Source organism: Sitodiplosis mosellana, unplaced genomic scaffold (assembly GCF_009176505.1).
Source record: "Sitodiplosis mosellana isolate CC-2019 unplaced genomic scaffold, AAFC_SMos_1.0 Smas_scaffold_6191, whole genome shotgun sequence".
Lineage (NCBI taxonomy): Eukaryota > Metazoa > Arthropoda > Insecta > Diptera > Cecidomyiidae > Sitodiplosis > Sitodiplosis mosellana.
Genome location: NW_022601432.1, coordinates 898,084 through 921,846, shown reverse-complemented (window position 1 = coordinate 921,846; position 23,763 = coordinate 898,084). Strand labels below are relative to the sequence as shown.

At 38.0% G+C, this 23,763-nt stretch overlaps 1 protein-coding gene across 2 annotated transcripts in view; it reads left to right on the top strand.

The window, feature by feature from the left end:
• LOC129576602 (probable serine/threonine-protein kinase DDB_G0282963) overlaps positions 1 to 23,763 on the top strand; it is an 81,391-nt gene that overhangs the window by 2,019 nt on the left and 55,609 nt on the right. The window contains exon 1 of one of the 2 annotated variants that reach the window (XM_055461888.1): positions 17,106 to 18,306. The exons of the other annotated variant lie outside the window; for it this stretch is intronic. The gene's annotated coding sequence lies outside the window, so the exon portion shown is untranslated. Of the gene's footprint in view, positions 1 to 17,105; positions 18,307 to 23,763 lie in introns of those variants that run through there. 2 annotated transcript variants of the gene reach the window in all.

The following is a 23,763-nucleotide window of genomic DNA, read 5'->3' as shown; positions in this document are numbered from 1 at the left end:
TTGAAAAGGTGAGATTAATACGGCATAACGGTTCGGTCAAAATCAATTGCATGGCGTCGTAGACAGGTAGTATATCGTCGGTATGGAGTGAAGAAAAAGAAAGCAATCCAACCAAGGCACTGGTTCAAGTTGAATCCGTTGCCGATAATTTAATTTGCCAACTCTTGATGCCAACTTCCTATTTATTTGGCAAAATGGATGGCTCGTTGGGGCTTTGATTTGCTTCGATTCGGTTTGGAAAAGGTTTTTTGGTCGGATTTTGTGGGTTGCAAAATTGGAAAGTGGGCAGAAAATGTGTGTAATCCAATGCAATCATTAGATGTTCCATGGCATAGACACAAGATCCAATACAAAAACGATGTTTACCTTATAAATCTGGTTTTCGATTTTAATATCGAGTGTTTTTTTTTATGCTCTGTTCCTCTACTTTGGTGCTCGAAACGGAAAATGAATGTTGGCAAAGAAATGGGAAAAAGGGAAAACGGAATTTGAATCAAAGTCGAAAAGAGTATGAATGGTTTTTAAGTGATCCAATTCGGCGTTTATGTGAGCACCAGGTATAAATATTTATTTTTCTTTACGCAATTGCGAAATGTGTGTGTAAGAACAATGCGTGTTTGCTCTCTCTCTTCATTTGAGAATGGTGTGTAGATTCTCGGTGCCTACGTGATTTTTTGCCATTTCGACTACTTTCATTTTATATGTTATTTTTGTTGTTATTATTGCGGCGCGCTACCGTTTAAATTTATGTGTATTTATCCAAGGAACAAGATCAACATTATGCTCCACATATCTCTCTCTCTCTCTCTCTGTTATTCGTCGTTTTGAAAGGTAAGAGTGAACAATGATGAGTTTTTCACTATCTCTCTCTACCTCTCCCAATGTCGCTCTCTCTCTCTCTCTCTGCTGTGTGTTGCTCTCACTTGCAAAAGCTCATCGCGCACCAAAATACATCGCACATTACACACAATTTATATTCGACAACGAATCACCCAAATAAAAACAAGTGTGCAACGTAAACACTGACAGCGCAATAGAAGGATCGTTCCATCACTGTGCATCTTGCCCCGGTATTCATGTAATATTCCGCAATTCTGATACATATATTTTATGGGTGGCTGAAAGGTATTGAAATCACTGCATGTGATTCACGTTTTTTTTTTCTTTTTCTCGTACACATTTTCGCTTCCACCACATTTGCACACACGATGTGGAGCATCCCGTTTATCGGTCTAACGATATAGTACTTTTTCTTCGTTGCCGAAATCAAAAAAGGTAGATATCCATACGGAGGAGAATAGTGTGCACAGGCAAAATGACAAAATGTTAATATTGGCAATAGTAATAATCATACAATGAATTTAGATGAAAGTGAAATGCAAACGAAAAGAAAAATGAAATGAAATCCAATGACAGCCCATGAATGGATTCATTCTGTTGTTGGTTGAATTCGGTGCTTTTTTCCCCGTTTGGTCGGGTGACATTTCTTTCGAATGGAATCCAATTCTTGCGTGTGTGTGTGTGTGTATGTGTGCGCCTTTAAAAATTTATAGTCCTTTTGATCTGGTGACTTTCTCTGTATGGGTGGCGATATGTATTCGACCCGATTCGGACAACAACACGACAAATCAAACGGCAAATGGCATACAAATTCCACTAATGCAAAAGAAAGATGAAGGGTGAGAATGAGCGAAAAAAGGCAAAAGAGAGAAAAAAGGTAAACATGTGAACGTGCGGTTAAACTTCAATATGTAGCTACCGAGATAAAAGTGTAATTTATTGTATTTGCAACACTTTCGTACAGAAATGCCACTGTACATCGGTCAACGCTTCACACCGAGAAGAGAATGTGTATATTGAAATATTCAAATCGTCGATTTCCATAAGAACCGTCAAGACAAACACATTTTTTTCCCTTCTGACTCGGAATGTTCTATCTCGATTCGGGAGAAAAAAAAATGCTCGCTTTCGATCGATTCACCGTTGGCCTATGAATATCATCTTCCTTATCGTTTTCGACATCTGCCTGTCCGATGGCATTCATTTTATTATCGGTCTAAAGAAATAATAATTTGAATTTGATTGAGAATGAGACGAGAGGAAAGAAAAAGAGAGAAAGAGAAGGATAGAAAAAAAAATAACTATGTCACATCATGCATCCATGCTGATACTTCGATGGGGTGGATTGTCAGCTTAAATGTTTCCGCTCTGAATGAGAACAAATTGAAAAATAATTCGAATAACTGGAACTAAAATCAATAAAATGTGTTCGAAAAAATTCTACGGAATGAAAGTACGACATCTTTTTCATATGGACGAAGAGTGTTTATCGAAATATAAAACTTGGTTTACTAAAATACAATTAAAATGCTTTTTTCAAAAAAAAATCATATTTCATTTGAATTTTGTGGTTGTCAATTCAATTAGTACGAAGGGGATGGCAGTGATTTATTTGAAAGTGAATCCCGTCTGATTGAAATTGTAAACAGGGATTCAGTTGCACCCAATGATACAATTTCAATGTTTTTTCCTGTATTTTTTTTCTCGATGATATTCCGGCTTCGCTCTCTCTCTCTTCTCGTACTCTCGATAATTATTCGTCCGATTCGATAAGCGATGTGGTTTTCTGTTGAGTTGTTCTGGATTTCTCTCTCTCTCTCTCTCTCTCTCTCTCTCTTTCCCTCGTATGTTTATAAAATTCGCTTTTAATTGAAATCAATAGCGGCCAATGTTCGGTGGAGCGTGTTGTTTTACATGTTTTAATGAATTGTTCTCGGTTCTCTCTGTTTTCTCTCTCTCTCTCTCTCCCTTTCTTTCCGTGTGCTCGTCTCGTTTTTTTAATTGATAGTGGCGAGTGGTCTGAATTGACCCCATGCCTGCCATTACATTATACAATATTGTAATAAACACGGGAAAAAAATCGACAACTGACGTATTTAATGCTAGATTTTAAGGGATTGAGTGTCTATATTTAATAAGCATAGGATATATATCCTCTTCTTTTTCGACTATTATCCCGAGACACGAAATAACCACTGAAAATTTTATGTTCTTTTTTCCTCATTCATTCGTGTGTGTGTTTCGTTTATTCCCACATTTTATTATCGAAACACACGCCCATCGCAAGTTTTCCGGGTAATAATTGCTGTTATCATCGATTTGTATTCGAACAAAGCAAAGCAATCGAAAAGAAAAATTTTCCAATGAAAACAAATGGCTTGCTAACGGAATATTTGGGTGTGGGGCAATAAGTAGCAATTACATAATCGAAATGAAGTAAAAAGAAGAAAAAAATTCATCTCAGAAACATGTGTTTTCGTCACAGAAACATGAACCAATATTCCAAATTTTCTTCTTGTTAGAAAGAGTTTTACCTTTCCCAAAAACACACAAACACATGCCCACCAGTCGAAGAGAGCAAAGAAAAAACAATGCCAAGTTGGGAAATATATAAAATTCATTAATCAATTTATTACAGACAAGATGAAAAAAAAAGAGAGAACATTTTCTCCGTAGGCTTAGGCACAGCCAAACGAGAATGAGAAATGTTTGTTTTTTTCGGTGTTAGGTATTTGCAGAACAGAAATAAAAGGAGTGAGCAGAAAATATTGATGCATTTTGCTATATCGACGCTGGGTGAACAAAGTGAACGAGACCAAAAAAAATCCGAACACATTGCCAGGCCTATGTGATCCGGTTTGCCTCGATGAATCTTAAATAACACACTGATATGTAATACACGACAAGTGCAAAATATTGCTAGCGAAACACTTCGTTCGCACCCTTTCATAATCTTGGCAAAGATTTCCGCAACGCAACACAACGAAAACAACGAAAATGGAAAGAGAGTGTAAAAAAAAGTTATTTAACTAAAGGCACATTCGATCAACAGCACCAACAATTCCAATAACGAAGAAAGAGAAAAAAACACGTTGAACAAACTTTGCGAATTATGTTCAAATGCTGTTACTTCCGTTGTGAAGCACACAACCTTCGGTGAAGCAGTGTGAACAAAATGAAAAGGAAAAAAAATAGAAAGATTTGTTCAAATTTGGTGTATATTTCTTTCGACGTGCAGTCATAACCAATATATTGCACAGCATAAATCCGGTTCAATAAAAGAGAGAGAGAGAGCGGTCGAAGAATAAACGAGTTGTAGGCGTATAAAGGAAAGGGAAAAGTATCCAACGAAAAATGCTAATAAATAAAAAAAAACCAAAATCAGTGGAAAACAATGAGAAGAGAAGAAAAAAAAACGAATGGCGAACTGAACCGAAATCAGTTGTATATAGTTCACTGCGTCTGAGGGAACACACATGATTGTCAGTTATGTGTGGGTATTTATCGAATTTGTATACGATATTCTCGTTTTCCGTCGATTGGTTGGTGGACGAAAGACGATTGCAAAATATCAGTCACAGTCGAAAAACTTACAAAAGGATGCTCTCGGCCCGTCATTTTGATAGCAAAGTATATTTTTCCATCCTTTATTATACATTCAGCCACCATTGAAAACGTCGTTTGAAACGATCCGATGGCATGTGATATTGGGACGTTTGTATATTCGTCAAACGACCAAAGAGCGTAGGAGAGGAGGAGAAATTGTGGCCAATGAACAGAACAACGAAAAGAAGCAGAAAACGGATACTTGTCCGCGCCCAGTCCCTCAAACCATCGAAATAGAAATGTTGCCAATATTGCCGCACATTTATTTCGTTTATTGGTTTTATGGTCGATCGTATTGGGATTTGAAAATTGATAAATTGTGCCCGTGCATCAAGAGCGAGCTGTGTTCAATGATGAACGTGGCATTTTTTTTTTCCTTCGTCCGCCAATTTACTTCCGTTGCGCTTAAGAATGAGGTTCGACTGCCACCGCGCGTCATTGTTTACGTAAAACATGCTTTATGTCAAATAAAATTCACCTAAAAGCTGTATGTTGCCTTGTAAACAACCATTTGAGATTTATCCTTTGTAACTTTCGAATCGTTTCTGTGTGCTTCAACGTTTCTCTTCGTTTTATTTTTCCTTTTCTCTTTTTTTCGTTTAATTCATTTGCTGTGGTCAGATCCAACAGTGCTGCTATAATTTATGTTGTGGCTGTGGCTGCGGCTATTGTTGTTGCTGCTACTGATGTGGTTCACTAAAGTCCAGTGACATGTCAACAATTCAAATCGGTTTCGTTTCATGTAATACATTAAGTGTGAATGAGGAACCGGACAAAAAGGTCGTCATATTGATACTCTTGACAAAATTCAAACTTTTGCTCAATTCCATTCTCCCATTTGTGTAATAAACGAGCAGGTATTATAAAAGCCATTTTGTATTGACACAAAGGGATATTCTACCCAAAACTGGTTTCGATTATATTAACCCCTCCAGAAAAATGGTTATTTTGACAAAACAACATATCGAATACACATTTATCTGCAAGTAATGTTTGGATAATTTTTATTGGACTCTCTTTGCAATACCTACATATATCCTGAATGGATATATCGATTTCTCTCTGTATATAGCTTGTCGTTTGTCACATGAATAAAATTCTATTTTCATAATTCACTTGGATTTATTGCTTCTGGTCGTTGCCTTACCTCTTGAGTGAGTCAATGCACTACTGTAAAGTCAATGGATTTATTTAAATAATTGAAACAAAAGCCTTCCGTTGTTATATTTTCCTCTATATTTTCATTTACATTCATCGCTCTAGCTCTCTGTCTTCTCCCGTCTCGTTGTACTCCGATTACCTCTTGCATCGGTACATATAAATTCTTGCATTGTTGGCTTATGTGTGTCATTCTGATCTCGGTTCTCGTCTTCGCCTCCGCTTCGCTCCCAGCGTACTCATTGTGCATTATGCCACCGACTTTCAATTCAGTTTATAATGAAATTCAATAGAGAGAAAGAGCAACACAAATAAAACCGCACAAATGCATCGGTAGCGTTGTGATTTTGAATAACATTCGTCTTCTTCGATGGCAGCGAGAATGCAAGTCATAGTCTCTGATCGGAAAATAACTATTATACGCTATTATCACCAGTGACATATCAAGTGTTCAGTGAAAAGTGGAACAGTTTTTTGTTCTTCAATTTGATACAAAATGTGCGGCTCTTCTGGATGAATTGGGTGTGTGTGTGTGTGTGTGGCAGGCAGCGATACGGGAGTTTTTCACAAAAAAATTTGCCACTGAATACACATTGGTAGGTGACAATGTATAACTTTTTCATTGCACATACAAACTAAAAAGTTGAACGAGCAGTTCAGAAACTGTACCGGAAAATTGGCGAACAAAGTGTCAATCAAAGCGACACACTGAAACCGCTGAATGGGACGAGCAAAAAAAATGAGAGTACATACAACGAATGCAGAGAGAAAAAAGGAGGTGAAAGAAGAAGAACGAAGATGTCAGAAACAATATAGTGCAATCAATTGATTATTCGCAACAGCGAGAGCAAAAAAAAGACCCAAAGCGATAGCATGGAATCGTTGTACCAACATGCAAATGTCAAAAGATAAATAAAGGCAAAGTGTGTGTGTGTGTGTGTGTGTGTGTGTGTGTGTGTGTGTGTGTGTGAGAGACAAAGAGAGAGGGAGTGAGAATGGGATGGATAGATAGATGAGAGATTGAAAAAGCATAATTGAACGACGTATCAAATGTATAGTTTGCAATTTGATTTTCGTAACTGAGCTTATTTCAATATTTAATAGCAGGCGATACGATATGGATTGAAGTTGGCGATGTTCAATGGAACCAAGCCAATTGATGGAAACGATAGCAGCAGCAGCAGCAACGGAACTATCAATGCGTATTAATGTTGTATTTGATCAGAATGACATCGAACATTCGATAACTCAATTGCGATGCATATCAACGACAGAGTCTCATTAATGATATGCTTCAGCAAATACAGCAACAAAAATACAACATCCACAGTGTTGTTGTTAATCACTTTAGTGTGAACGAAACGGCAAAGAAATGAAGACGGTTTAATTACTGCTGTTTTTTTCTAGGGGCTGCGATCAAATTTTTTTCCTCTAAATAAGCTTCAATATAACAAATAATGATAATTTATAACGATTCTATGACCTTTTTCAAATATTTAACCGATATGCGAATATTTCGTCGATATACCAATATTTCGTACTAAAATCGGTAGAGATATTTAGACGACGCGCACTTAAGCTATTGCTCAAGTACCGCGTACTTAAGTACTTATTTATCAGTAGACTTATCATGTCATTTCTAGTGTCATTTATTTGTTGTTGGAGATATCAGCATCAATTCTAAAGAACATTTAAAGCTAGCGACTACGGCAATTAAGTACTAGCTTAAGTACGCGGCAGTTAAACTTTATCAAGTGTCATTTTTCATGACTCATGAACTAAACACAATTTAAGTTATGTACAGCGCGTTAACCAAAAGTACGTGGCACTTAAACGTGGATTTAAACGAATTCGCTGATGTATGGTTATTCTTCAAAAATAAGCGTTTATCTGCATATTGACGGATATCGGCGTGCATCGGTCTCTATTGTTCTATATTTTTATGTAGAATTCACATTAAATGTACGCGATTGACACGAATATTGAATTTATTTTACCAATTCACACCGATATACCAATGAATAGTGATGAAAAGCCAATAACATAGATAATAGCGTACGACCAATTGATATTTTCCCCTAGGTTTTTTTAATATCTTTCTGACTATTTTGAGCCATGGCATTTCGAACATGCATAAACATCAAATTACATTCTCTCTCTCTCTCTCTCTCTCTCTCTCTCTCTCTCTCTCTCTCTTTATCTCTCTATCTCTGTCATAGCCACTGTTATTGCTTTTATCAAAGTGTTTACCAAATTGAACGATTTCAGAACATATCGGAAAAATGAATTGTAACCATAATTGGTTGACCCAAACCAAATTGGTTTGCATCGTTTCAAACCGCAGAAATATTTCGTCCATTCAATATTTCCCCAACCAAAATGCGCAGCGGTTTTAATTCAATCGTGATTGTGTATATGTGTATTGAATGGAGTTCATTAAATGCAAAACCGCTGAATTTCCATTAAAAATTTTCTACTCAATTAAAGAGAGACACAGAGAGATAAACTGTTAGTATTGTGTTAAACACCATGACAAGTGAATCGATTTTTCTTATCACACACAGTCTCTCTCTCTCTCTCTCTCTCTCTCTCTCTCTTTCTCTCGCTATCTCCATTTCTCACTTATTCTGCTCCGTTTCCATTGTCCATGATAATAAATGACATCTTATAAATTATGTTGCAAATTTAAACGGTCTCTATCATTTAAAATGCTATTGTTAAGTGGCTTAGTGAAATATTCACTAGATTTTTCGGACCTCCAATTAGAGACTGATACCCAACCCTCTCCGACACAAACACCAACCATGTTGCCAATGAAGTGTATTAATTTGCTGTTCACTCCTTTCGCATTGTCATTCAATTAAATCAAATCATTCATTTGAAAATAAACGGTTTCGCATTGTGTTAAAATGTGAATGGCGTTGAATAATTTTTCACACTGCAAAAACGGAGAAGAAGAGAAAACACATCTCAACTCATTTCCATGAAAATGTTCCGAGTTTCCTATGGCAATGATTCTTTTATAATACCAAGAGATTTATTTAATTAAAACTTTGTATTTGCTTGTCGCATTAACGTTTTGCCTGTCTGAATCCGAACAACACACAAAAGAAGCAGCATCGTTTTCGCGAAACTACACCTAAGTATTATTTAGTAATGATTCCAATTAAAATCCATAAAACAATGCGAAAATAATTCCATTTAAAATGGAAAACTGACTGAGACCAGACGAGTAACAGGCGGGCAAAGTATTTGTATACAAATCGACCGAATTATTTCAATGGAAAATGGTGAGCACAATTGAAATTACGCGACGATTACGTGACGAACGGGTATAACGACAGTAAAATTTTACTAGTTTCGAGCAACAATAAAATCGATCGTGCGAGGACAACATTCAAATCGTCCATTTATCCACGTGCCGAAATTAAAATCATATTATGAATAAATTGCGATGAAACAAAACACGCACACACACACTCAAACGTTTCCTTCCATCGCTTTGATGCTGCTCATTTTTGGTAGAGAGCGAAAGGGATATAATTGTCGTGTAGAAAGTGAACAGAGAAGCACTTGTGCTTCAAGTGTATGCCGTGTGCCATTTCACCAGAAAATTAAATGAAATAAATTGTAAAAATATACACGAAAAAAATAACGCACACAATTCGGAGCGCGCACACTGCAAAATCTCCTTTGCTCGTGCACACACAACACACATACACGTTAGATCTTTAACTACACTCGGGAGGGCTTAACTAAGAGACTGAAACACTTTTGTTCCAGCTAGTTTTGTGTCTGTACACAAAAGCACATACACACAAACGACGACTTTTTTTCTCTCTTATTGTTGTTACTCATTCTCAATAAACCATTAAATAAGTATAGCATTTGGGTAAATTGTTCTTGCCTTGGTGCATATGGGAGGTTTCTTGTGGTGTTTGTTTCGTTGTCATTGCTTCTGTTTTTTTTTATTGCGATTCACGAGATATTCTGTGCGCCTCATTTCAACGGTATGTCACCATATGTGTGTGTGGGCACGTAAGCTCACAAATTAGAATTTAAAACCAACATTTAAATACCTTTACGTGTTCAAGTGAGCCCAATTGCGTTCACCGCCATTTCTTGTACCCCATCACCCGCTCTGTTTCTCTCGCACACACAAAACAGAGAAATAATACTCAAGATTCGAGTACAGTACACAAACATACCGTACAGTATGGAGTGAATTACGCTGAAATGAAATTAACAGGCACAGGAATAACAAGACAAAGGCAAAGCAAAAAAAAAGACCGTTGAAGCTCATCAGAGCAACAGTACGAAAAAAAATTGGAATGAAACGAAACGGGAAACAAATAAAAATGTCCTGAATGCGGGCATTCAGTGGAATGGCCTTTGTTTGCACTTTCGGAATAAATATTACGACGATATTTTTGTGCAGACACACGAGAATAGGTGCGAAAAAAGGTCCATTTGTCAGTTTTTTGCTCGGCTGCACACGATAGCATAGCCTCTGCCTTTTCTCTGGCCAGTCTCACTCTATTTGAGCGATGGTTTGGTACTGTGTTTTACATTTCCGATTTCGATAGATTTGTTTGGCGGCGCAACCATTTTGTGGTACACGGTGCTTGAGCGATTCATCGTGCGTTATGGCCATGGCCAAAATGATATGTTTGTACATGATCGGAAAAATCAATTCACAAACATTATTATCTAAATGATTTGGCGTCGGGTCGAGGCACGCACAACTCATATACATCGTCTGAAGGTTTCAAATACATACCGAATAGGAGAGCAAGAGAACGGGAAATGAACAGCGAGAGAGAGAGAGAGAGACGAATGAACTAACGACTATATTGCATAAGCTCACCCAATATATGTATAGATTTCGCACCGAAGCACAATGAATGAAATTCTTCAAACTGACAACTTTCGTTCGTACGTGAATTTCCATCGAATTTTAACAATATACACAGACATTGATTTCCATCTTCGTTCGTTCTTTTTGCTGCTGTTGTTGTTGTCGTTTGTAAGTATGCAGCTCTATCAATACCCACAAACACCATTATGCGGTATTGTTCAACTGAAACCTGACACTGGAAATCCATTTAGCCAAATTCCCAATCGATGGAAACAATAACGAATTGGTGCTAACCGTTCAATTCGGAAGTGGCTGTGCATTGAATATTTAGTTTTCTCTTTTGTGGTGTGTGTGTGTGTGTTATGGAAATTTCGTAATGCTGTGCTTTATTTTGACATCATTTTTCTCTCTAAAACTCTTCAAATTCGTTCTCTTTTTTCCTTCTGTATTTCTTCTTTCTCTATAGTTATAATCTCTTCACATATTTCTTTGGTTTAGTTCTCATGTTTTTAGATGGTGAATTTCCAACGAGCCGTTGTCAGTCTGGGCCGTTCGTTCATTTGTGGTGTTGCAATGTGCTATTTTATGACACAAAAGTATTTATTTACATAAACTAAAATTGATTGCATAAGCTTTCGAGCCTGTGAGGTATTCACCTTATAGACGAATGGGCGCAACCATTTAAAGTCCTTCATTATTTCATATTGAATATTCGGTGGAATGGTAAAAATGTGCGAACAAACACGTTTCAGGTGTAACGATTATTGGCTGAGTTACCGAACGAAAATGCAATTCACGTCTGTCATTCAAGTCGGTCTTCCGTCACCTGCCAATATTATGTTGCGGTTTTGTCCCTCTCTTCTCTCTCTCTATATGTGGCTGGAATTGAAGTCCCTGAACGCGACGCTATCGTGCGAAACGCTCTCCATTTCTCTCTCTCTCCGTCGCTCTATTCGAGAAAACAAGCGATACTTAACCCGAAAATGTTCTTGATGGCAAAACCCATCGAGGTGAAAATCAATTGACCATAATTTCATTAGAAGTGTTGTGTTTTGTCATGAAAATAAAAAATTGGTTGCATGCAAAAGATTCATCCATCATACATAATGCCAAAGTTTTCGAAACGAACTTGTGTACGCCTATAGGCATACACATATAGCCTCGCTTTCGATTTCCATGAAGTTTGAGTAATAAAGGTAATTAATTTGCCGCAATTTTCGTACAATTCAATAAACTTTTGACATTTCCATAATTGATATTGACATTGGGCAAATCTCTCGCTTTCGTTACCCCTCTATCCTCTCTCTCTCTCTCTCTGTCTCTCTCTCTCTCTCTATCTGTGTGTGTCGCACTTTGCATGAAACCAGATGCTGCGGTATTCTCCGAAAAACATTCCGATCACTTAAACTAAATTGCAATCCTCTTCACGTTCCACATTTTGAATGTGTCGTGTACTCATGTGTGTCTATGTGGTGTTTGCGATCGCCCACCATCAAAAAAGCAATCGATATTCATTTCGCGTACGAAATGAATCATGTGTACGAAGCGCAAGCGAAGAAGATAGATGGAATACGACCGAGAGAAAAGGGAGAGGGAAAGAGAGAGTGAAAGCGCGCAAATATAAAACTTCCAAACAAATGCGCTGCTCCGGCCTCGTGTTATTGTCTATTTTGGCGATTTTATGCGGTCGACATCGTCACATCCTCCGATTCCGAGTTTGTCTGCACACATTTATCGATTGATAATATTGAACGAGAGTCATCAATTTATATTTACACATGCGATTTTTGTGCTTTATGCCACACGAGGACGCGCTTCACACACTATACTCTTCATATTGGTTTGGTCAAAGTGTGACGGTGGCGGCAATGCGCATAAGGAGCGCCGATTCAACGGCAAATTGTATGTCTCCAGAATAGCTCCAGTGATATATCATGTGTGCAAATCGACTTGTGTTATTTGTTTTTTTTTCTCTTGTTGGCGACTCTTGTTTGCACCTTTTTATCCCATTTCTTGTTTGGTTTTTTTGTTTCGGCTACCGTTTTTTTTCTTCTCTACTGATAAACTATCGACGACCAATGTAATATAGTATATTACAAACTGATTTTACCAATGCGAATATTCTAAATGCATGTGAGCATTTTGCCATTGGCAAACATTTGAAAATTCCCCTTTTTTCCGATTTTATTTCTTTTCCACGTTCAATTGTCATTGCATTTGGAGGATGGTAAAAAAACAGACAAATTTCGATGTTCACATGGGATGAAAGTACATTTGATAAACTCGGTGAAGAAAAAGACGAAAATAACACATTGAAACTCCGGCAAATACCAATTTCACCGTTTGTTTCTACCCTCGAATTGTTGGCGCTCAAGCGAAAAGATTATAACCAGAAGATAGGATTTTTTCACTCTCTCTCACTTTCTCTCACTCCCACTACATTCTATCGGAGCAAGACAAGAGGAACAGACGTCGGATTGAATTTTGGTGGCGGTGTTGACGTAAACGAGCACATTTTTAGATCTGTCATGAGTGTGTGTGTAAGGCAAGAAGAGAGTGAAAAAGATAGAATGGTGACAGAGAATGCCGGCACCCAATGGTGAAATGCATTTGATTACAAACGGAATATACACACGATGGCAAAAATGCCAGCAGCAAAAATTACCACATCTCTCTGTCGTCCTCGTTGTCGTCGTCGCCGTTACCGTCGTCTTCGTTTGAAATCGAAATGGAGAGACAGAGCCAGAAAATGGAAATGGTAAAAAGGAAACGGAATGAAAATCGAAATTAATCAAATATGGAAATTTTATGCAAATCTTGACGTTCGTTCATGATCACCAGTGAACATTATTTAACCTGAAGCTTTCTGATAACTTGTTCATTGAACAAACAATATTAGGTAATTTTTTACTTCTTTTTCTCTCTCCCCGTATTGCGTGCGTCATCAGCCAACCAACCAATGATTATTACTAGGACCATCATTAAAGCTTTGTCTGTAATCAGACATCATCTGCGTTGTTGTCTTTGTTGTGTGCGTGTATGGAGCGCACACCATCATGACTTGGTTGATTACAATTTGAATTGAAATGTCATCATCGCCATCAAATTGAAATGAAGCGAATCGAAAAAATGGAAAGGATAAAGGGGTTCTTGCATTGAGGTTATTTTCGTTTACGAATTAGCATAGACTACTCTACTCTACTCTTTGCTATATATCCACGAAATGAAAACGATAAACATAAAGAATCATCGCGATCATCGTCGATTTTCGCTCATTTATCCCGTCATTCCGGAACACAATACTCAACGATGCCAACTTTATTGAAACTTTAGAACATTTCAACAGTCAAAACGAAGCAGATAAAATGACACGAAAAGAAAACCCAATTGAATATATAAATAAAGTAGCGTGCCCGAAATAAAACCGAAATGGAAAATAAAATTCGGAAGAACGTAACAATAAAAACGAAGAAAAATCATTTAACAAATGACAACAACAAAACGTGGAAAATGATCGAGATTTAATGGAATTGTTCTTATTTATTTTTTTCGTTGGCTGAATGAAGTGTGAAAACGAAGCAGCAACCGAAGTTTGGATGAATTTTGCATTTGAAATTTTACAGCAGTAGCAGAAACACCAACGGCACCAACTGTTTTCAATTTTCATTTTTCAATATAGTAATGTGTAGACGGTGTACACTGTACAACTTTGATTTCGAAAAGACAATTCAATTTTTTTTCCCACTCACTCTCCTCTCGTGCGTACACCACCTTGCTTTCGTTCGTTTTCCTTGTCTTTCATATCGGAGCATTTCGTTCACAGTTTCCGGCACAAATGTAACGAGACGAATTTTTTGTTCGTCAAAAATTTGCATATCTTTTTCCCTTATCGTATAAATCTTGTTTTGTATGTGCCTGCATCAGATGAAGTTTTCTTATTTTGGTATTATTTTTGGCTCGTTGCTGTTGTTCAGGGATGAAGGGCAAATCAGCGCGCCTCCACATACGCACTTGGAACAACAAAAGTTTTTCACCAGTTACATAAATACACTCGCACAAAGTGAAGAACACCGAAAATGCAAATGCATAGAGTACAAAAATAATGGTCCTGCGACGGCATACACACACACACACACACATGCAATGTATGCGCGCGAAGACCAAACAAAATAGAAACTACTTTATTGCTTTCAATTTCGCTTTTCCGACTCTCGATGCTCCCGTTCACATCAGCACATTATCGTTGACAGCGTTGAATGAGATAGAACGGAAACAAAATGTAAATACATGCCAAGTGTGTATTTTGGATGGATGCTGCTGTTGCTGCTACTTTTGCTGCTACTATTTGGTTTCGCCGCTTTTTTTTTCTTCTACTTTTACTTCTTCTTTGTTTCATTTTAGAATCAAACATCATCAGGCGACGATGATCTAACACATTTTACTCGTACTCCAGTTTTATCTCCGCTCTCTTTCTCCATCCCTCTATGTGTGTGTGTGTGTGTGCGCGTATGTTTGGTCTTCCGTTTGCATTGCACGACAAATATGTGTTTTCGTTTTATTTTTATTTTTATTTTTATTATGTCAAGCATTTAGGAGTGTGGCACATTTGCATATATGAGACGATCATCGAGCTTCAAAATGTTGAATGAAACAAACGAATATGTGCTGAATGTGTTGGTTTTCGTTTTCAATGTGCCCGATTTCAATAATTTAGTTTTGAAGATTTCACATCGGCTTTGCACACGGAAGTGCACATCGCTTTCTTCCGCAGAAAGGGGAGTTTTCTGGTCAGCTTGACTCTTTTCTCTTCTTGTTATACCAGATAGAAGTGAATCTCTTAAGTCTTGATGGGAAGTTTTCCTTTGAGACCGAAGAGAAATGGGGCCTTTTGGTGTGCATGTACGATGTGTGAATAAGCGGCAAACAAAATACGGCACAAAAGCCGATAATTTTACCATTAGTAGAAAATTATGCAAAAACAATGGCAACCATTTCGCATAGATTTACTTGAGCTTCATGTGGCCAATGCAAATAAAAAAGATTAAGAAACTCAAGCACTGAAAACGGATTTTCGGAAAGAGAGTGGCTGAACGGTATGTGTGTGTGCATGGCACATGTCATATATCCCATTTAAATGTCAGACACTTAATATTGGCAGTGTTGATGAGCGAGGGAGCTGGAGATAGGGGCAGAGAGAAAGAGAGTGAGAGCTGGCACAGGCACATAAAGCCCAAAAATACGACGACAATAGCAACTTCAATAATAAATAGATAGTTGGTTGTGTGTTTTAAAATATGCACCATGCAAATCGTTATGAAGAGAAGTGAACCAGAATCCAGGAATGAGAGAAAAAAAAAACGAATATCAAGAGATAAATGCAAACGCAAGCGCATGCAAATGTTCGGTGTCTAAACGATGAACGAGACCTGATATTTGTTCATGTACCATGCACATTGTACACAAGTTGGCTGTCTGGTTTAGTCGAAGCATTCAAATTATTCACCGTTGACTTTGCACTCTGACTAATGTATACCTCTATTCGAGCATGTTGTATAATTTTTTTTTGTCTACTGCTTTCGTTCGGTTGATGCGTGTACATGCTTTTGAACAGATCGGCCGGTGCCAACTGAACTCTCTCTCTCTCTCTCTCTCTGCCACTCTTTCGCCAGACACAGATAACATTATCGCATTTATGATTGTTTTAAAAAATTCAACAGCATAAAAAGTGAACATGGCCAAGCTTTGTGCGAACAACAACAACAACAGCAGCAAAAAAAATCCTGGAGAGAGATTTCATTGGGGACGCTAAAGCGGTGAATTCAATCATGTTGGGCCCATTCGTTAACTAATTGCATAAAAGCGTATATATATATATATATGAGTATGCGTGTCTTTGACTGACCGTTACTAGGCAACTTACCACAACCGCTTCCTTTCGTTTCACACTGCAATTCAAGTGTTAAGTTTATTTTCCCAAAAGCCAATTTATGCTAAGAAGGTATGGCTCCTTTCAATTTTCAATTGAATTACCATTTGAGCCGTGTACACAGAGATTTTCTCTTATTACCATTCGAAATAAAGCCGATACGAGAGCATCGCACATGCAAAATACTACAATTCCACCATAAATAATTGAGTAATAGTGTTTGGCAACAATAATAAAAAAAACGGCATTTCATCGGTCTCAACAGTTGAGATATTTCAACAGCACATACACACACACACAGCGAGATTCCGTAGTTCGGAATGAAATTCACTTGCAACTGGCAGATGCACAACTACACAGTCAATTGTGCCTTGTCGCGATTCTTCAGACACAAACACAAGCGCACATAGGCATGGAAAAACGAAGGAAATTGAAATATGCACGGATAATGTCCTGTTTCACGCCATGCGCATGCTCTCCGGCTATGTGTTTATCGGAATCGTGTACACACTCTGTACTGAATGTATCAGCTCTTTTGGGTTCTCGTACACACACACACAGCCGTAGAAACAACAACGGCAGCATGTTCCATGCACGGGGAGTTCGGTGTGTGCATGTGCAAAGAAATGTACATTGGTATTGGTGTTCGATATGCCTCGCGCCGTTGAAATTGATATCAAGTGTGTACAATTTTATGTGTATAATGTGCGAAGCATCAGTCTCAATAGTACAGAATCGCTGAAATATTGTGTATATCGCTGCTTATCACATCATATTTCGATTTATTATTATTTATCCAATCATAAAATAAATAGTTTCAATTTGAGAACCATTTTTTTTCTCTCGTTTTATCTATTAAAATCCGTGCCAATAATTAGTTAGTGCTATGCCAAGTTTCCATATCATTCACGATAGAAAATAATAACGTGTGAAGTTAAAGTAAAATATCAAGCAAATTTCCGAAATTGGTGGTTGTCAGAGCAACCAAAAATTCTATCGGCTACATGTTTGTATTGAGCGATACGAGCTCTGCTTGCTGTCTACGGTGCATTGGCATTTCATATCGAATACGGTGACGGTGTTTGTTGTTCTTGTTGTTGTTATTTTGCGTTTAGTTTTCGGTTCTGTTATCGTTGTCATTTCACCAATCACTCCAAGTGTGTTGTGTTACGAGTGAAAAGCGTTGTTATTCTTGTGAGTCTATTTCAATCAACATCATCCATCATCAGGAGTGTTCAAACTGCGGTCAAAATCAAAATACGTTCAGCATCGAAATTGCGATTTGGAAGGAGTTTCATAATTTATACGCCTGAAAACCATCAATGATTAGCCGTATTAAGTAATCTGAAATATAAGACGTGTTGAGTTTTTCATTGAACATCATTCGACATCGCTACGGTATTGGTTTTCTTCGTTTGGATTTTGAAAGAAAATCTCAAAACCACAAATCGGTGAAATTTCATCGATAAGCTTGAGAAAACAACATAAAAAGCGGCAAAAAGACACACATCACTGGAAAAAAATTACACTGGCAGCCACTGAACACGCGAATCAAATGACCAGACAACACATATCACATCAAAAACAACAAAGCGTAAAAGTAATTTGAGAGCTACTGTTGCTTGGATAGGCGATACTTGACGCGATAATAATACGAAAAAATATTTTAAAAAAAAACAACACACCAAACGCACATCAAGTCTCACCGCATCGTAAAATCGTAACATATACAAGAGCATACGTAACATTGGGCGAAAAATTAAGGCTATTCAACCGGAAATTTGCCGAACGGATTTGATACGGTCGTCGTCATCGTCATCATCATCGTCGTCTGAGTGAGCATTGATTGAACCAATAATAGTCGTCCTCGTCGTCCTCGTCGTTGTGTGTATATTTGATATATACCCCAATCCGCACGGTAAGCGATCATCAAGTGTATTTTAATATATTATTGGAAGTAAAAATAGCCAACACAATCAATTGGAATTGTGTATCGATAAAAATAAAAATAAAAACTGTGTAATGACCGGGGCACAGTGTTTTTGATGTGTTCAATACACGGTTCGGTTACACGGCCACCACCAGTCCAGACAATGATTGAGTGACATTATTTCCAAATGTGTGGCTCTCATGTTTGTTTGTATTTTTGTTTCGTTTTTTTTTTTCTGTCCTCCGTATTTTGCGTGTCAACTACTCAATTCGTTGGATTGACTTTTTTTTCGTGTAGTCAAGAGAGTTTACACAGTTTAGTGTGTGCATCATCGAAAATTGGAATTGCTGTAGATGTATTTCGAAATGTGGCCACAATATCCACTGAAATGCGATTGTTGACATTTGTAGAATGCGCGTTCACTTGTCGATATCGATTGAAAAATGAAGCCATTCGGCGCTCCCTCCATACGAACGCTTTGGTATGTCGAACAAAAGGCGAAAAGTTTAATGATGTAACATTGTCTATTGCTTTTTATTCGATTGCTAAACTTCTTTTCGATTCATTGTAACGCTTTTTTTTTCTGTTGATATATCCGATTCCACATCTGGCATCTGTCGATCCAAAATTTAATTTCATTTTGAGTCTTATGCATTTGGCATTTCGTTTGTGTGCGTGCGTGCGCGCTTCACACTTTCTATTCATTTTCGCTATTAGCTTTGGCTTCACTAAGAGTGCACTTGTGATGTGTTCACGATGTTGTTTGCCAAAGTTCTTTCTTTCTCCACTGTTAGTCCTGCAGCTGAAAAGGAAAGAAATGGTACGTGTACACACATTCAATATACATTCTTTTCGCTTTAGGTTTTTTTTTTCTTTTCTTTTCGTTCCTATTCCATTTATCCGTGTCAGTGCTTCTCTTTTTCTCGTCGCTTCCTTTTCTCCTCTTCTTTTTCTATGCATCTTCTTGTTATCTTGAATTCTTTTACGATATGAACGTGAACAGAGAGTGGTGGTTCGTCCGAAGGGCGAACACAATTCCAAAATTAAGAGCAATATCTTCACGTTGAAATGCGCGACGCGCTGAAGGCATTTAAAGTCAAATGAAAATCCTTATCAAACTCTCTCTCTCTCTCTCTCTCTCTCTCTCTCTCTCTCTCTCTCAATTGAACCACACATGTGCAACGAGCAAACGGCAAACTGCATACAACTTGTTCAATCCATTTTCACAAAACCGCCAATTCAATGGTGTTTTCGCTTTGGGAAAAAATGATCGCACATGTTTTTTTTTGTTTCGGTTTTGTTTTGTGCACATGCACACGAAACAACTGGCATACGTGTATAGATTTGCTCGTGTGCCATTTTCATGTGTTTTCTACGGGATGTGTGCATCGGGATCAGAAAAGTTTTGCGACGGATTCGCTGATGATTCAAAATTACTTTACAAACTACGATTTTATTCGGTTGTTTTGTGTTTATCGTTTAGTTTTGCAACGAATTGGTCCAACGTGAGCCATTGTTTTTGTTGCTGCTGCTGCTGTTGTGTATGTGTTTCGATTATGTTTTGCCGGTACCTCAATCCGGATACACCATTGCGATCGCTGTCGATTCATTCTAATAACTTGTACACTCTCTTCGCTCGAGTCATACACATTCACTTCGTTCAAGCTTAATTCTTCGACGAAACTCTTAAGAGCATAATTGGAATTTTTGGCAAATAAAGACATATAGTACACATAGATTCAGATTTTATCCACAACAAAATCCTCATTTCATTTGCATAAAACATAATTGTCATATATTATCATTTATAATGATACTTTTGGAGCGCACTAAAGCGCTTTAATCGCATCGCGTGTCAATTGTCGACGAGCCGAAAGAGGAGAGGAAAAAAAAACTTAGCGGCAATGCAGAAATGATAATAATGTGGAGGCACACGAATGAAACGAAACAAAAAAAAAATTCGTTGCCCTAATAAATCGTTGATATTTACAGCATTTAAGCCGGCGCAATTTTTTAGCTGTCAGCGCTCAAGGTATTAAAACGATTGCAAGCGATTAAATCATCTAAAACTGGTGCGGCCCCTCTAATGTTACTGCCACTACAATTACTTTCTCTCTCTCTCTCTTGGTCGAGTGCGTGCAACGTGGCACGCTGCTCGATTTGCATCGATCGATTTGCGCGAGACCTGGAACCTCGGAAAATAACGCACAACACTCACGTTGATTGTGTCGACCCGTCAATTCCATGGAGCACAATGTGTTCGGTCATTGCTTTCCATTTCTCTCACTCTCTCTTCCTCACACACGCACACATTCACCGAGAGTCTCAGTCTAAAACAAACAAAAAACGCGTGCTTTGATGCCTACTGAAATGTGAAGTCGTCGGAATTGCAACCGTTCACTAGGGAAATACATGTCAAGACACATCAACCATTTCGAAATGTATTATTTCATTGCTTGTCTGGATTTTCATAGCCAATCCAATGCGCCGGCAATTGCATGAGTACTTAATTCTTCGACTATCATCATTCCTGAACAACCGTCCGAACAAAGAACAACACTTAAAATACGCTCAGCAGCTTATAATAGCAAACACACCGAAAATATCCAGCCGAGTGCTTCCCATGTGAATGATGTTGACAGTTTCATGATTCCATTTCACTTTTTGCACCACTTCTCTGTATCTTTTAAATGGATTTTGTGATTTGTTGATCGTCTACTTTCATCTCTCTCGCTCTCTACGTCATTTCTATCCTCGTCCCCTCTTTCCCTCTGTGGTTGAAAATTCAGTTGAAAGATTTTGTTTAAATGAAGTTTGCGACGAAAAATTCATGATTACTTCCATATTTGAATTTATCACAAAATTTATGGGCGAATTTTCGTAGTTCGCATCACAAAACGCATGCCACATTCCAATCTCTCTTTCCGTTGTGCTCTCGGCTTTTTCCAACACACCGAGCTTACAACAAAAACTCTTGAAATGTAGCAAAATCGTATATCGAATGGAGATTTCGTGCTTGCAACAACATTTAATTTAATTACATGGCCAAAATCAGAACTATTTGCGGAAGCAAACCGAAAATGCCGATTTAAATCATGATATATTACACTGGGCATGAGATGCAAGAGGCAGTCAAGCAAATTGGTCTCTCTCTCTCTCGGTCGTCTGCCCTCTCTGCCATCCCTTCGCCACATCAACCAGTCGACAAAAACCAAGAACGAGCGTTTGTAACGTCTTGTGCTAGCATAAATCCATCTTTGAGATAGAGCAAACACGATTTTCCATCAAGTTTTTAATTAGCTTGCGATAATTCATTTTTGGCTCGACCATTGCCTCCACGAATCCCGAATTCACATCTGCCTGCGAATATGGAACAACAACATAGAAACTTTTAGCCGAAGAATAACTTTTGTGTGTTGCACGCAAAAAATAAAGTTTCACCCGAATGTAATATGACTGCAAATCAATTAAATTAAATGATGTTTTTCGGGAGCAGCAAATTTTTCTGTCGGTTGTGTGTATCGAAGTGTGCGGATGGATTTTATTGCATTATGAATATTGATTGATTAAGAAACGGTTGTTCATGCCAAAATTCTGCCATTTTTGAGCAAGTTCACCAATTAAATTCACTCTGGGCAAAGCAAAGTGTTTTTCTGCAGAACGATAACCTTGGCAAGTCTGACGGGCGGAAGAATGCAAAAGTGTTTACTTTTCGAGCGGAGTGTAGACACACAGGCGCACAAACATGTGCACGACACTTGCAACAAATTGAAAAACGAAAAATGAAATGGAACAACCACGTCGACGGCGGCGGCAACGAGAAGAAGTATTTTCAAAAACGATTTACATTGAATGAGCACGACTAAGAGAAAGTTGAAATCCATGTGTTTAAGCCGCCCGCCCGCATTCTCCGAGATGTATATGCATGATAAGATGAAGGAAAAAAAGGGTAATTATTTTGCTTGTTTGCGTCGCAAGGAGTTAAGTATGCTGTAAAGTATGCAAAACCATTGAGTCAGCAGCATCATCACAAATGCCGCCCGGTTTTATCGTTTTGAAGCGGGCGGGTGAGCGCGCGCGCGCACACACACACACACACACACACACTCAACGCAAATACACTCCAAAAACATAAATAAATATTACATTTTAATAAGATGAAAATACGACACATTGAATGCGATGAATGAGAGACGAGGCTCACTGCAAACGCGCACGTATAGACATTCGACATTTTCGCACAATTTATCCACACACTTTTGAGTGTGCGAGAATTTATGTGCACCGTCTTGCGAATCAATTTGAAATGATGACACGGAACTAAGCAAGCGGAATCACTAAATTTTTGAGCCGAGATAGGCGAGTGTATGTTTGAGAGATAAAGTTTCGTTCTCTATCTCATGTTATGTACCGATGAATAGAACAGAACAGAACAATAGCAAATCCAATATGATTACATACTATTAAATGTTCGTTTTTCATGCGTTCGCAATGTGATGTACAACGAAAAATATCCCCGTGTCTATATGTATTTGTGTATGTGTGTCGGTGGAAAATGACAATTTTTGAATGTCGGAGGTGTGCAATTTTCGGGAGCATCCCATCTAAGGCGCAATGTGTGTCTATATAATGTCCATAGTCTGACCGTGTTCAACGCTTGAAATTATTTTTCCCGAAATCAGCAACATTATAATTGAAAAATTGGTTTTGTATAGATAAGGAAAATATGGGGAGCCCAACGCGCGTCACATGCAAACCTTTTGCCAGTGCTTTTTGCATAGACTTCGTTCGGCTCGGTAAAAGTGTGTGCAGCATGAAGACGCACGGAAAATGTGAAACACAAAAATAACAATGTGTAACGATTCCATTGTCTTCACATTCTTTTTTCTCTCTTTCTCTCGCTTCACTCTCTCGTTGGTTGAATATTTTGTGTCCGGGAGCTTCATTACGAGAGACGACACCAATTTAGCATACACAAGCTATCCAATCTAATGTCTATACAGTGTACAGTGTACACTTGTGCATATTTTTCGCACCAAATTTTCACAGGCGACAGCCGAATGTGTGACAACAGCCCAGTAAAGAAAATGCTACAAATTTCGATGAATCCAATGCTTGGTTCTCATTCCATAGGCAACCAAAATCTCTATTCTTCTTTTTTTTTCAATAATAATGGCATATCTTACGTGAACGACATGGATGGCATTACGGTTTGTCATGTGTGCTGTTTTTGTGCAGAGATTCGAGGGATATTTATTATGCCGAGTGAAAACCCGTTTCGCTTGCCACTTTCCGTTTTACCCTTTTCCGTTTGTGTGTCGCTGTTGGTGTGTGTGCGCACTCGTTCACATTCGAATGCCACCGCATCCCAAACGGAAAATGGAAAAGATTAGAAAATAAAATGAAATGTAAAGATGTGTCAAATCGGTGTCAAGTTTAATGTAT